This window comes from Condylura cristata, unplaced genomic scaffold (genome assembly GCF_000260355.1).
Source record: "Condylura cristata isolate star-nosed mole 26May11 unplaced genomic scaffold, ConCri1.0 scaffold00031, whole genome shotgun sequence".
Classification (NCBI taxonomy): Eukaryota; Metazoa; Chordata; class Mammalia; order Eulipotyphla; family Talpidae; genus Condylura; species Condylura cristata.
This window is the reverse complement of record NW_004567132.1, coordinates 5,301,340-5,315,733: the sequence shown is the minus strand read 5'-3', so window position 1 is coordinate 5,315,733 and position 14,394 is coordinate 5,301,340.

Below are 14,394 nucleotides of genomic sequence, written 5' to 3'. Positions count from 1 at the left end.
TTTTTATATTATTTTTAAAGCTAATTCTGGGGTCCAAGCAAAGGAAACTAAAGTCAAGAAAACTTGCTAAGAAGATGTATTCATTTTCTACAAATATAGCAAATTACTATTTAGTGACTTAAGACAATGCAGATTTATTACCTTTCAAGTCTTGGATTAAAAGTCTAGCATAGGTTTTACTGTATCAAAATTAAGGTATTAACAGAATTTTTGATGGAGGCTCCATTTCCTTGTCTTTTCTAGTTTCTATAGTTTCTAGAGACTACCAATTTCTAGTTTCTAGAGGCTACCAGCTTTCCTTTGTTTGTGGCCCCATCCTTCATCTTCAAAGTCAACAACAGTACTTTGAGTCCTCACATCAAATCACTCTGCCTCCTTTTATTCCTCTATCTTCCATTTTTAAAGATCCTGTAGCTAAGTTCACCCTCATAATGCAAGTAATTCCCTTACTTAAAGATCAGGTGAGTAGCAACCTTACTTTACTGAAAATCTTAGTTCCCCTTTGCCATATAATGTAGCATAACCAAGAGGGACAAGATCATCCACAATTTGGAGGTGGGGGAGGGGGCTGGGGTCATTATGCTTCCTACCAGAGAAGTAATTACAGATTCTCATCTTAAACATGAGAAGAGAACAAAGAGAGTGGTAATACAAATAAAGGGGAGGGCATATACGAAAGAGTTATTTTAGGAGAATAAAGAATGCATAGATTCATTTGGGTAGGTTTGTCAGGTACAGAGGACATGAGCAAGAGTAGGAAATTAAGGATGTCTCCTAGTTGATTAAGTTTGAAAAATTTAGTGAAAGATGATGTCATTAACTATTATGAGTTCAGTTTTCAATATGTGAATATAAAGTTTTCATAGAATATTAATGGTGAAATGTCTAAAGGGTTGCTGGAAATTGGGTTTGACATTCAGGAAAGCTGTAATGCTGATGACCAAGATCTGAACATTGTCATGTAATATGTGAAGGCCTCGAGTAGCTTGCTCTAAGTTATGCCCACTAAGACATAGGTGGCACGCCCTTCAATAATGTCATTTTATTCAACAAGTCTTTTGTCATAATGTTAATGAGAAAAAAATAATAATAATTCCCAGATTGGGCTACTGTTTCTTTGGAGTTTTCCTGTTCTACCAATTTCTGCATGGGATTTCACAAGGCACTCTGCTTTCCTCCAACACCCCAAAAAAGTGCACATTGGCTTCATTGGTGTGTGTCAATTGCCCCAATACACTGAGAGTGTGTGGGTGCACCCCATGATAGAAGGGTCTCCTGTCCAGTGCTGGTTCCCACCTTGTGTCCTGAGCTGCTGGCATAGGTACCTGGTCTCATGACCCTGAACTAGAAAAAGAGGGCTAGAACATGAATGAATGGGTATGATAGTTTAATATTAAAAGTGTGTTTGTCTTTATTTCAAAGATTGGTGATATTTTATAACCAGAAATATGCCATAGGAACTTAATTTCTACTAATTAATGGTAAAATTGGTTTTTTTAGAGGTCACTTTGCTTAACATCAGTTTCTAAGAGTCATCGATAACATTAAGTAAGGACTTACTGTGCACATATAATCACACTCAATATTTAGCAGTTCTCATTGATATTAGCTGATATTTAACATGAGAAAGTATGACCTAGTTTAAAAATGAAATACAAATCCACTCTATCTGCAACTCAATCTTGACAGTTAGCTCATAAAAAAAGCAAAGACCTACAAATATAAGAGTGAATTCCTACAGAGGTGGCATTTCCAAACCCAAAGAATGTAGGTTTCATTTTGTTGTGAATTTCGAACTCGTCTAAGAAAATAAGATATTTTTTTAAAGCTAATATCTGAGACACTATACCATCCTGCTTCAGAGTATTACTCCCAACATCCATTGTTTAAAAAATAAATAATCCCTCTTATTAATTAATAAAGTACAGGTGGTATGCTAATGCTAATGCATAAACAAGGATGACTTTAAAATCATGTCTTCTAGAAAAGACCTAAGGTATTATACAGGTTTGTTAATTTACAGCAATACAAATGGTGGCCTGTACAAATCACGAGTAATAAAACATCCTGCAACAAAAACTTAAAATTCCATATAAATGACTCGGGGGTGGCTGAAAAGGCAGGGTGGAAACGTCCATTTACATATAGAATCTTGATTAATTTTCTTCTATGTGGAGACATAATAACCAAAAATAAGCTCACTGATGTAGCTGTGGTGACATATGAGTTGGAACGCATGGCATGTACAAAGGTGAGTAATAAAAGTGAAGCAAATGAGCAAAAATATATCAAAAATGACTGAAATTATGTATTTTCATTGTTAAGAGATGTAGTGAAATTCTCATCTGGTGAATTCCAATTCAGCATTTCCTTGATATATCTTTTATAATTTTCACTCTAATTATAATGAAAATCATTTTTCAATGTAATTTTGCAATAAAAATGTTTCTTTATTTCTCATTACATAAGAACATGATCTTGTACAGTTACTGAGCAGGCTTACAATATGCACACTGTATCTTCCTTTTCTTACCATTTAATCTCTTCATAGTCTACAGATGTCAAGAGGTTCAGATTAAGCTTGTTAAAGATCTGCTTCACTCGAACTCACTGATGATTATTTATTTAGCAGTTTTATGTAACCCTGTCATTGATAAGCACTCTATTAATTTGCCGAGGGACAAATCAACACTAGTTATTTTTCTACCGGCTATTAGACTCGATGCTGCTGTTTGTTACAAACCACTTGCCAGTTAATTATAAATTATGGGTCCTCTTTGCCTATATTAATTGATATCTCTTCTGCCTTTGTAATACTAGACAAATAAATTGAAGGCAAGATTTATTAAGCAGTGTATGTCTTGTGTCTCTTGATTAGTATTCTTTACTTTTTAAACATGTATACTTGTTTATACTGATTTGACAGACCAACGCATTAGAAAAATGATCTTTGGAGTGTTTTGTAGTAAAGAAAGAAAACAATTTAATAGTCTTCTCACAAATGTAATTCAAATGACCCACAATTCATTGTAAGTGATTCCTAAAATACCTTTTGACTTTGTGTTACAGACTGGGTGATGGCAGCTTCCAAATTACGCAAAAGCTAATATCCAAATAGATTTAAAGTCTCTGTACGCAGCTGCTATATGATAAACAAACATGATGTGTGTGTAACTTAAAATTGGCATCACCTTAATACGCAATACTCATTATCTCCTTTTTTTAACCCTATGTATATGCATACTATTATACATGCCTTTATATACACATGAAACCTTTTAATTTTTGTGTTCATTTAAACAATTTGTAAGTGTAAGACAAAACAACAGATCAGCTGTTTTATTTTTCTTCTTCTTCTTTTTTAAAGATTATCCATTTATGCATACAGAACTGGGGTACAAGCCAGAGGTGCAGAGTCAGTAAGAAGATTCACCAGAGAGAGTGGGGAGCAGAACAAGCAGATGTACTGAAAATATACTGTTGAAGGAAGCAGTGGGTGAGACAGGAGAGGTATGATGTACCATGTGGGTCAGCTCCCTGGCCAGGGATTGAACTAGTGCTGAAGTGGCTGCAGCTTGCTTCACAGTGCTGTACTTTAAACCTTTGCACCACCAAGGAGAGCCCCATTCTAATTCTTCAAAGCAGGAGTTACAGATGCCATTTGCCACAGGACAAATCCCTTTCCATTTGTAGCCCATGGAGTAGCTGAAGTCAGAATTTAGGCCAGGTAGGAGGGAGGAAAGAAAACAAATATTTTACAAAAGAATGTCTTAAGTTGTTTGCTCCCTGGACAGTATCAAATATTGAAGAATTGTAAATTTAATGGGAAGGATTACTCCAGGGGTCATTGGACTATATTCAGATTTAAGAGGGCTTCATAACCTTAGCTATCTCCCAAAAGATTTGGGTCTCTGAAATCCTAATTTTGCATATAACTTTTCCATGTAATTGACAGTTTGACCCAAGTTGCATTTGCAATATATTGGTATCCTAATAATTCCCTGTCTAACATAAATCCAGCAAATGGACAGTTAGCCCATTGGAGATTGTGTGTTGTTTTTCATTAGTTCTCATGGGAAAGGAGAGATGTATTGGTCAAGCAGGTCTGTTCCTATTTTCAACTCACACATAATTGAATCCTTTCTCCAATATATTCATGTTTGAAGATTTAAAGACTCCCCAATTAGAATTTAGAGGAAACCTTTTGAGTAAAATTAGCTAGCTTGTTCTCTGCTAATGTGCTGTGAAACTGACCTTGAGCCACTTTTGAATAATGAGATTTCAAGAATCATCTTCTCTTATATACCATATTACCTTTTGTTAGTTATTTCAGCATCCCTCCCAATAGATATCATGAGTGATATTTCTCGATAGCCTTGATTCATTTGATTGTGCAGAAAATATGCTATTAATCATCTCTTGTCAATGTACTATTTTGTCTGCATATCCTCCAGGTTACCCTTCCTACAATTTACCATCACACTATTCAAAAATCTCTGTCCCCTGTGGTCAAACAAGATCTGAGAGAAGTGAGATTTAAGTTGTGAGTCACAACTTGAAATTACTTAACAGTGAATTGGAGTTGACAGTAACCTTGCAAGTAAATCATTTTTGATTATTCACATTTCACATATTCACATTAATTTTGAACCCAGCTACGTGGTCAATCCATTCTTTGCTGAACCACGATGTACAATGTTTTTAATGCCACATACTATTTTACATTAAACCGGTAGCTCTCAACTAGGGGCAATTTTATTCCCCTGGGAACACTTGGCAGTGTCTGGAAACACTTGTGGTTGTCATGAGGAAGAGCAAGAGACTGCTACTTTCATCTAGTGGGTAGAGAAAAAGATACTGCCGAACATTTTACAACGCATAGAACAACTCACAAAACAAAGAATTACAGCTCCCAAGTATTAATAGCTATAAGGCTAATTAAACTTACTATAACCCTTCTTTCTAAACTTTTTTTTTTCAAAGTAGCATTAATAAATAGAATAGGTGTATTGAAGGGAGAAAGTTTAGAAATATAGTCATGATTTCATTTTCTCATTTTGAGTGACCCATAGATTGTTTCATGTGCTCATGGATGTGGAGTTGACATTATGTGCTCACACAAAACAGGGTTTAAAATATTCATAATTCCTATTTACAACAGCCAAGTTACAGAAACAACCAAGTGTCCAGTGATAGAGGTGCTGGTAAAGAAGATGTGGTATAGGGCCCTCCCTAGTAGTGCAGCAGCAGGTTGAGGTATAGCATGGAGAAGCTGGCCGTGGCCACTTCAGTGCGAGTACAATCCCCAACAAAAGAGGTGATCCACATGGCATGACAGACTTCTCCTGGCCCACTCACTGCTCCCCTCAGCAGTATATTTCATAGATCTGCCTGTTCTGTTCCCCACTCTGTCTCTGGTGAATTCTCTGCACCTGCACCTCTGACCTATACCCCGGTTCTGTATGTTTAAATTAATAAAATTAAAAAAAAAAAAAGCCGTGGCATATATACATGATAGAATACTACTCAGCTATAAAAAAGAGGTGAGCTCTGGCCATTTGCAACAACGTGGATAGCACCAGAAGGATAATATACTAAGTGGAATAAATAAGGAAAAGATAAATATCACATGACTTCACTCACATGCAGAATATGGAGAAACAAAACAAAGAAACTGATAAAACTAGACCAACAAACCCTAGAAAACTGACTGCAGAATTGAGGCTATGAGACAGGGAGGGAGAAGTACGTGGGAACAAAGAAGAGAGGGGGCCCAATGGTCTGTGGTGAAGGCCTATGGATGATTTGGTGAGCAAGGGTATTAACACATGCCTGAGGAAGTTGTAGACAAATGCTATCTCAATGGAAATAAATAAATAAATAAATAAATAAAAATAATGGGAACGGAAATGACTTTTCTGTAAAGCTTTCCATGTGACACCTAATGAAAGCATTATCTGAAATGCATTCAGGGGAAATATTAAATTTAAATCTATTTAATTCAAACAGTTGAGTTAGGAATCTGAGTCAGTCAGTGAGAGGAGGGGGAGGAGCTATAAATTACGTAAGTCTTTGAGGCAACATGCACAGATGAAGAACACATGATAAAGAAACATAAGTGGATTTTAGTACACCTAGGAAAATATGAAGATTTACTAACCTGAGATATGAATCTTTTCATTTAACAATTGTTTGCTGACATCCAGTGGGTAAAGTTCTACATACTGTAAGAGTTGTTTTCAAACCTTTATCACTCCCCCCAAAAGTATTTTGAACATAGAATTATGTATAATGAAATATATATGTAAATCTACATATTCAGCATAAATGAAACAGTTTTCACATAAGTATACATATATATTCTAATGTTATCTAATATCATCTGAAATTTCTGTTATTAACAAATATGACAATCACTCTCAATGGGCACAACTCACTTTGTGAGTTGGACTAAGAGATGACACATGCTAGACAGGGCAGAATTACAATGTAGCAGTGATTAAAAGAAAGGCAAAGCTGCTTCTGTTATAGACTCTTCCCAGCTCTACTCCGGAGCTTGGTCAAGGAAACGCCAGATTCCACTTTTATTCATACCTCCCATTCTTAGGCAGTTCTTAGGTTATGCCCATTTCTCTTATATACAAGTGCTCAGTGAAGTCCTTTTTTTTTTTTTTTTTAGATTTATTTATTTGTGCATACAAAACTGGGGAACAGGCCAGAGGTGCAGGGGCGGTGAGAGGCTTCACCAGAGACAGAGTGGGGAGCAGAACAGGCTGACCCATGAAGGTCATGGCTGAGTGGAGCAGAGGGAAGGCCAGGAGAGGTCTGCTGCACCATGTGGGTCACTCCCTGGTATCAAACTTGCATTGAAGCAGCTGTGGCCAGCTTGCACCACCAGGGAGGGCTTTCAGGTAAGTCTTATAAGGTCCAATTGAGTCAATCCCACATTACATATAACTCCAATGTTGGCACATGCTGGTTTTCTAAATTTCTCTAGGGTCAAGATAAAACCAGTCAGCACCACCTAACTATGAACACACATAATCTCTCTCACTTTAAAGTGAATTTAATTCTTTATTTTAAATAGGTAGGATTCCTTGTCTTCTTCCTTCTTACATTAATAGTTTCAAGTAAATCTGTAATGGTTGTAATGTACACATTTCTCCCACCAAACTTTTAGCTACTATCTTAGCACTTCAGTTTTTTTTTTTTTTTTAAAGATTTATTTATTCATACAGAACTGGGGTATAGGCCAGAGGCTCAGGGGCGATGAGAGGCCTCACCAGAGACAGAGTGGGGAGCAGAACAGGCAGATCTACAAAGTACACTGCTGAGGGGAGCAGCGGGGGGGTCAGGAGAGGTCTGCCACGCCATGTGGTCACCTCCGGGGCAGGCGGGAATCGAACTCATGTGGAAGTAGCTCTAGCTTCTCAGTGCTGTGCTTTAACCCGCTGCACCACCAGGGAGGGCCAGCACTTCAGTTTTAAATTCTTTGGAAACAGTCTGTGTGTCCTGTTTTACTTCTTATAGTGTACAAGTAGCAGACCAGACTAGAATTTTCTGCACTGCATGAAATTGTCATCACCACCCTACCATTGCAACAAAATTATTGTATTAATTGGTTTAACTCTGTGTTTTTGTAACATAGAACTTTCATGCTGAATAAACCTTGGCTAGTACTCTATTAACTGAAAATAAGTTGAAATAACCTTTTTCTAATAGAGACTTGTGGATTCTCTCTTGGTTTGGAGGGCTAAGCCCATTCTATTGCGGATTCTCTCTTGGTTTGGAGGGCTAAGCCCATTCTATGCATCATTCCCTCTTTTTTTTTTTTTATTTCCTATACACTTTTGTGATATTCACAAGTACCAATTATGTTATTGAGATTCTGTGGACTCTGACACTGGAGAAAACTGTTTCTGAAGGGTGTCTGAACCCACAAGTGTTATCCAGTCAACAAATCTTCAAAGAAAACATCTCCTTTTGTACGATTTACTGACTATGCCTACTGATGATAGAATTCTGAAATTATCATCACCAAAGATTAGGAGAACAAAATGTGCTTATTTATTTAACAAGCACTAATATACACTAATGACTGGTACATAGTACATTCTACAAAGTAACTCTATAAAAGATGCTATTATTTTCAACTATTTACATCTTGAAGGAAAGGAAATTGAATGAGAATTTAAATATCATGCAATGGTAGATCACAAGTTTTACGAAGGAGCAGGTATACTATGGAGCAGAATCTGTACTAATTTTGAAGTAAATATAATACAGAATTTGTCATTATAGGAAAAACTAGTCCACTTTAAAAGTCAATGTACATCTGATGGGACTTTAGAGTTTGATTGCAGAATTCTCTGAAAAGGGGGTTGTTTGGGATGTAATTAACATGACAAACAAGGCAAAGACACAAGTTTAGCAAAAAGCTCACTTTGAGTGGATAAATGTCTCTTTTCCTTTTTTTTTTTTTTAGTGAGAAAGGCAGAATAAAAGGCACATAAAATAACTGCTGACTGAGTGGAGCTCTTGAGCAAAGGACTTGTGCTGTGAAAATTCTACTTTGTCTAATAAACACTATCCTATAGGAAACTTGAAAGAGAAACATTTATTTTTTCTTATTTCCTTAAAAAAAATCCCAGCTCTGACCCCATGACTTCCTTGACTATGGGGAAGACATGCGGTAGAAAGGAACAGAGAAGCATGACTTGTACCCTTGAATGGACTCTTTTTCATTCCCAATAGCTGAGGTTAACTAAGGAAGGTGAATGGGTGCAAACACATCCTTTGGGATGGTCAATTCAGATAAGCAACCCAAATCCTTGGTACATTGATCAGTTCCAAACCCCTGCTAAAGTGAACACAGAAATTTGATCAGTCTCTTAATATAGAGTCCAGTAGAAGGCATCCTTGCCAATCCTGTCATTATACAATCAAGGTCATCTTCAAGAAAAAAATATCAAACTTGGTGAAGGTTGATATGATTTGGATAGAATTGCCATTGCTTCAAAGAGGCTACAGTGTAATGATGGAAGCCATCAGCTCTGGAGCACAACAGAAACTTCTTCAAATGTTAATTGCAAAATACTGACTGTATACTTTCCTGTGTGATTGTTCTTCCTCTTATAAAATAAATCATTTGGGATTGGAAAGGATTAAATGCAATAACAAAGGAGCACATTACTTGACATATAATGGATGCTGAAAAAAATAGTGACTATTATGATTGCATTAGTCCAGATCTTCCAAGAAACAGACACCTAAGTGAGATTCACTGTGCAAGAAATTTATTAGAGGAAACACCTGTGAAAGAAAATGAAGAGTGTGTTGGGAGAGGCCAGAGAAGTCTTAGACCTGTTGCAAGTGACCTCTAGTGAATGGAATAGGGAAGGAAGGATGATGGAATGGAAGAATTTTAAACCACCATGCCTTTCTTCCTAGGGAAAATCTTGCAAGGCCATCATGCTGTCCTTGAGCCAAATTTGCCCCTCAAGGGATCCTGAATCTTGCAGACCAGAAGTGATCTGGAAGCAAAACTTACAGTGGGATAAATCACCAACGTGCAGCAGAACCCTGGTTCGGTTATGTTCCTCCAAGTCAGAAAGGCATGCTCTCAGGGTCACGAAAGCACTACTCCACATAGATCCTTGAACAACTATGTGTGTGCTGCTTCCAGTTACTCTTGTGACAATATTTCACTTTTTGTGTTCAAAACTCTACAGTATCTTTCAACCAAGCTATAATGAATGGGATATGTGAATACACATTAAAATACATCAACCAAGTACTTGTTTGTGTGAGGGATTCTTTTTGTTTGTTCTTATAACATTTTTTTCCTTGATTGAACTACCATTATTTGATACCCTTAATCTTTTTATTGTTGTTTCTTTTTACACTATAGGATTTTCCCATCAGGTGTGGTCACCAGAGTTCTCCCCACTGCAGAAGCGCCCTTAATCCTTGTGCTCTCCTTCCACTTCTTCTTCTCCCCTGCTTCCTTTCCCTTTCTGGATACTTCAGATCTATGTTAAGTTTTCAGGTGTGGATTATAGAGCTTGTCTTTGACTTGTCCTTTGTTTGCTTTCTCTGTATTTCACATGTAAATGAAAACATCCGATATTTGCATTTTATTTAAGATAATCTCTTCCAATTCTTCCATGTTGCTGCAAGTGGCATTAATTTATCTTTTTGACAGCCGAATAGTATTCCATCATGTATATAAACCACATCTTTTGATCCTCTAGTTTGTTCTGAAGCATTAATGTTGTTTGTATATGTAGTGTTTGTATTTATGCATCTTGGCTATCGTTAATATGTGGCTATAAAAACAAGAGTGCAGGTTCTTTTCAAGCTAGTGTTTTTGTATTTTTTGAGTAGATACTTAGGATTGGAATTGCTGGGTCATATAGCAAATCCATTTTGTCTTTTGAGGTAACTTCATACAGCTTCCCATAGGGGCTGTGCCAGTATGTATTTCCACCAACAATGCAAGAGGGTTCTTTTCTCTTCATGCCCGGGTGAGAGGTTCTTTATATGTCTTCATTTCCTGATTTGGAATGAGACACCATAACTTTAAATAGTTTAATTATATATGAAAGTCCTTCATTTCAGTATAGCTTAATTTATTATTATACTACAATTCCAATGCATATCTCACATCTGACTTTCCTTTTCTCAGGTAAATATTTATGTCTTAGACCTCCCTTCTCCTCTGAGCAGATGAACATGCTCTGTCTTGCTTTCCGGTAGCTCATCAATGCACCAACATTTCTAGGAGAAATTATAAATTAGAGGCACAAACTTGAGGAATGGTCTAGTGAAAATTTTTCTGTCACCACTCTGAATTCACATGAGCATAGATTCACAGGCAGAAGCTGTGTGAGATACAACATCCATCACATCACGGGTGTTGGACCCACACAATACCTGTACGCGCAGGGGTGAATTAATTATTTTGCAGGAAGCCAACTATTTCTCCGGCAGTGGATGCCTCCAATTACTCAGTCTCCAAAGTGCCTGCCCAGCCTTGAAGTCTTAACTCTTCATTTTCTTTGTTTTGGGGGTTACCGTCAACATTTCAACCTGGCATTTTTTTCACTACAGAACATGGTAAATGACAGAGGTCTGGAGGAATGCATTTCCTCCAAAGCCGGTGACCAATTAGTTGCTTGCCACTGACTGTCATTTCACTGCTATGAGTGCTGTGTTTCTGTAGCTTGGTGATAGACACACTGTTTATTTTCCACTTTACAGTCTTTGCCAATACTCTGAGTCCCACATAGCTGCCTTTAATGTGCACTTCTAGATAGCTTGTGACAGGGGAAAAGATAAAAGGTATGTGTGAGTGGCAAAATGGCAACCCTGAGCAAACTTATCCAGAGTGCAAAGTAAAGAGAATAGTTATTTTACTACCTCACCTTTTATTTTAATGCTCCTAAATGAAATCGTGAAAAACACCAAGTCCATGAGGTTAATGCTCAAAGACATAAGTACTGTGGCTAAAGACTTTGTGAGGGTTATTAAGCTGTTGACAATATGAGAATCAGACACATTCACCAGTGGTTCAGTAATTGTCTTCCATCTAGGAGTCACTTCCCCTCTCCCCCCCAACTTTTATGATTCATCATATTTATTTTTTGTTTCCTCAAGCAACATCTTTTATTAGTTGCACACCCACTGCAGAAATTTAATTTCTGCAAGAGAACAACAAAGCAGTTGATTATTATTATTGAGAATCTGGTACAACATCGAGTGAAATAAAATCTATAAGGCATTAAAATGACAGATTAGGCAAGAGCCGTATTCATTTACAAGTGTTAGAACATCATGCTAATGCCTCACAAGCACAACATAAAATGAAAATCAACTCTTTCATGCTGCTTTACGAAGGAATGCTGTGAAGCTCTCAGGAACAGAAGCCAGAGCCTCTGTTAAAGAGGTATTGTCCTTTTGTAGTGGGCTCGTGGGTTCATTCTTGACAACACACAAATAAAAACACTACTCTCTCTGCACTGCCGGAAGCACTCCATATTTATCCTTTGGTCATCCCACACTAAACACTGCTAATCCCAGGAATATTTAAAGCACTCATATGCTCCTCATTGTTTTTTTAATGGAGGGGAGCACTTCCCTTATTAGGCACACCTCCACATTTTATGTCTCACCTGAAAAACACTGAACAAGAAAAAAAGAGTTCCTATAATCAGCAGTTCAGGGTCACTATTCCCTGTAACCAAGCCCTGATCATCTACATGTACTCCATTCACTCAGAGTTTATTAACTCTTTATTTTAGACATAATGCTTATGTTTTTATAGCATGTATTATAGCTCAAGGCAGGCAAGATGAAGTAAATTAGAAAACTTCTGAAAACCAGAATAGTTAGCCTTATAATAGAAGAGCACAGAAATGTGACAGAATGTCTCAAATAATCCCAAAGCCACCATACCTGAGGGCAATTTTGTAAAAGAACAAAACAAATAAATTCTGTCGATAACATATTGACATAAGCCACCCCAAAATGACTGACATTTATCTTCTCTTTCATTATTTCCTAAAAAGGAAGTATGTGAAACAGTATATCGGACACTCCATCAGAATAGCTAACACACCAAAAACCCCAAGTATCAAATAAGGAAGTCACAATTTCACATCTGCAAAATTTACTTTCAATATTGAAAAAAATGCATCGATCATATATTTTAAACACGTGACTTTGTAACTTTGAGAAAAGTATATAATGTACAACTGCAGTTATAAAGCTACAAAGACATATGACACACTTTATATTATTAGCTATGTATGTTAACGTTATTATTATTAACCATTTATGTATCTGACCCATTCCAGATGGATGTCTAACATCATTTTTATTAATGAATTGAGAGAGAGTTTCAGATTTCTTGTATTTATTCTTAGAAGAAAATATCTGGTATCAGATCTTCTTCCTCATGGACCAGACATGGAGAATATTGAAAAGTCTAATTTTTTGAGTTCCATCATGATAGTATTTATAGAATGAGGATAGGTAAGGAGTTCCTATTTAATAGCTTTTCTTAATATCATAGTCCATAGTGGGTAACATGGTACACTCTCGGCCACCATTTGCCTGCTGTACATGTGCCCTGGCTGCATCCACGAGATACTCTGAGGTTCATGGGTTACATGCAATTCCTAGTACACCTATTGTGTTTCTACCCCTTCTCCTTTGTTCAAGAAAGCATACTATAATATAAGCAAATGAGAATGGAAATATGATGTACACTAATGTATAGGAATTAAGGAAGACACACCCTGGGCAGACTTTGTACGTCTTGTTATTAATAACAAAGTCCTCATGACATAACTTGGGCATCCTGGTGGAGAAAGACTGATGAGAGAAGTTCAGTCCAGTCTTCTGGCTCTAGCTATGTGAATTTGGGCACCCCATTTTCACTGCTAGGGACAGCAGGATTCTATAAAGAAAGAGCTGCATTGAATTTCTGCCTTAGACTCCTCAAAGTGTGGCAAGTTAGTTAAGGTCATATGATGTCAGAAGCATGTCATGTAACACTGAGGAAGCACTCTTGTTATATCTAAGGCCATGATTTTCCACAGTTCTGCTATCAAATATCTTCATTTATGGTCTGACTTCAGAAGTTCAGAAAGTTGGAAACACTCACTTGGAAGAAAAGAATGAACTTGGGATGGTCTTGCTACTGTACATAAGCATCCTTGGAATTAGTAACGCCATATAGCCTACATGATGAGGTAAGGCATGAACTGGCCAACAGTCACTGAAGTGTCGATAACAGAGCTACAAGTCTGGCAAACACAGGCTAAATAAAATGGCTAGGAATGTGAAGGAACATCAGCATGGTGGAGGAGGACTTATGGCTGCACCTAAGGACTTGATAAAGAAACAGCTATACCCTCTGGTGGGGAGGTAGGGAAAAAAGAGAAAGAGGGAACACAGATGAATTTGAGTGCTGGCCTTCTCCCCACTAGACTGGCTGCTAATTTCTTGAACTTCACCAAGGCCCTGTGTCCAACAGACCACATGGTGGTTGCTAAATTGCTTAATGACCACAAGCTACAACCATGGGGGAAATATTCATGAAAATTAACATCCCATTTAATACTTACCACGTTTCCAGCCAACGCTTTGTGTACCAGAAAGTCCTCGAACTGACTCCAAAACTTTTCAATTCCTGACAAATGCACTGGCCCCTCTCCAAGGAGCTGGGCAGCAATCTGTGCTTTACGCTGGTGCGTGGTGGCGGCAGCGCTGCGGTGGGAGAGCCAGGCATGGTGGCGTTCTTTGCAAGGAAGAGAAAAACCAGAGACCCCTGGTCCCATGGGTTCACCAAGAGCTCTTAACTCTTGTTCTCACACAGCAGGGTGATAT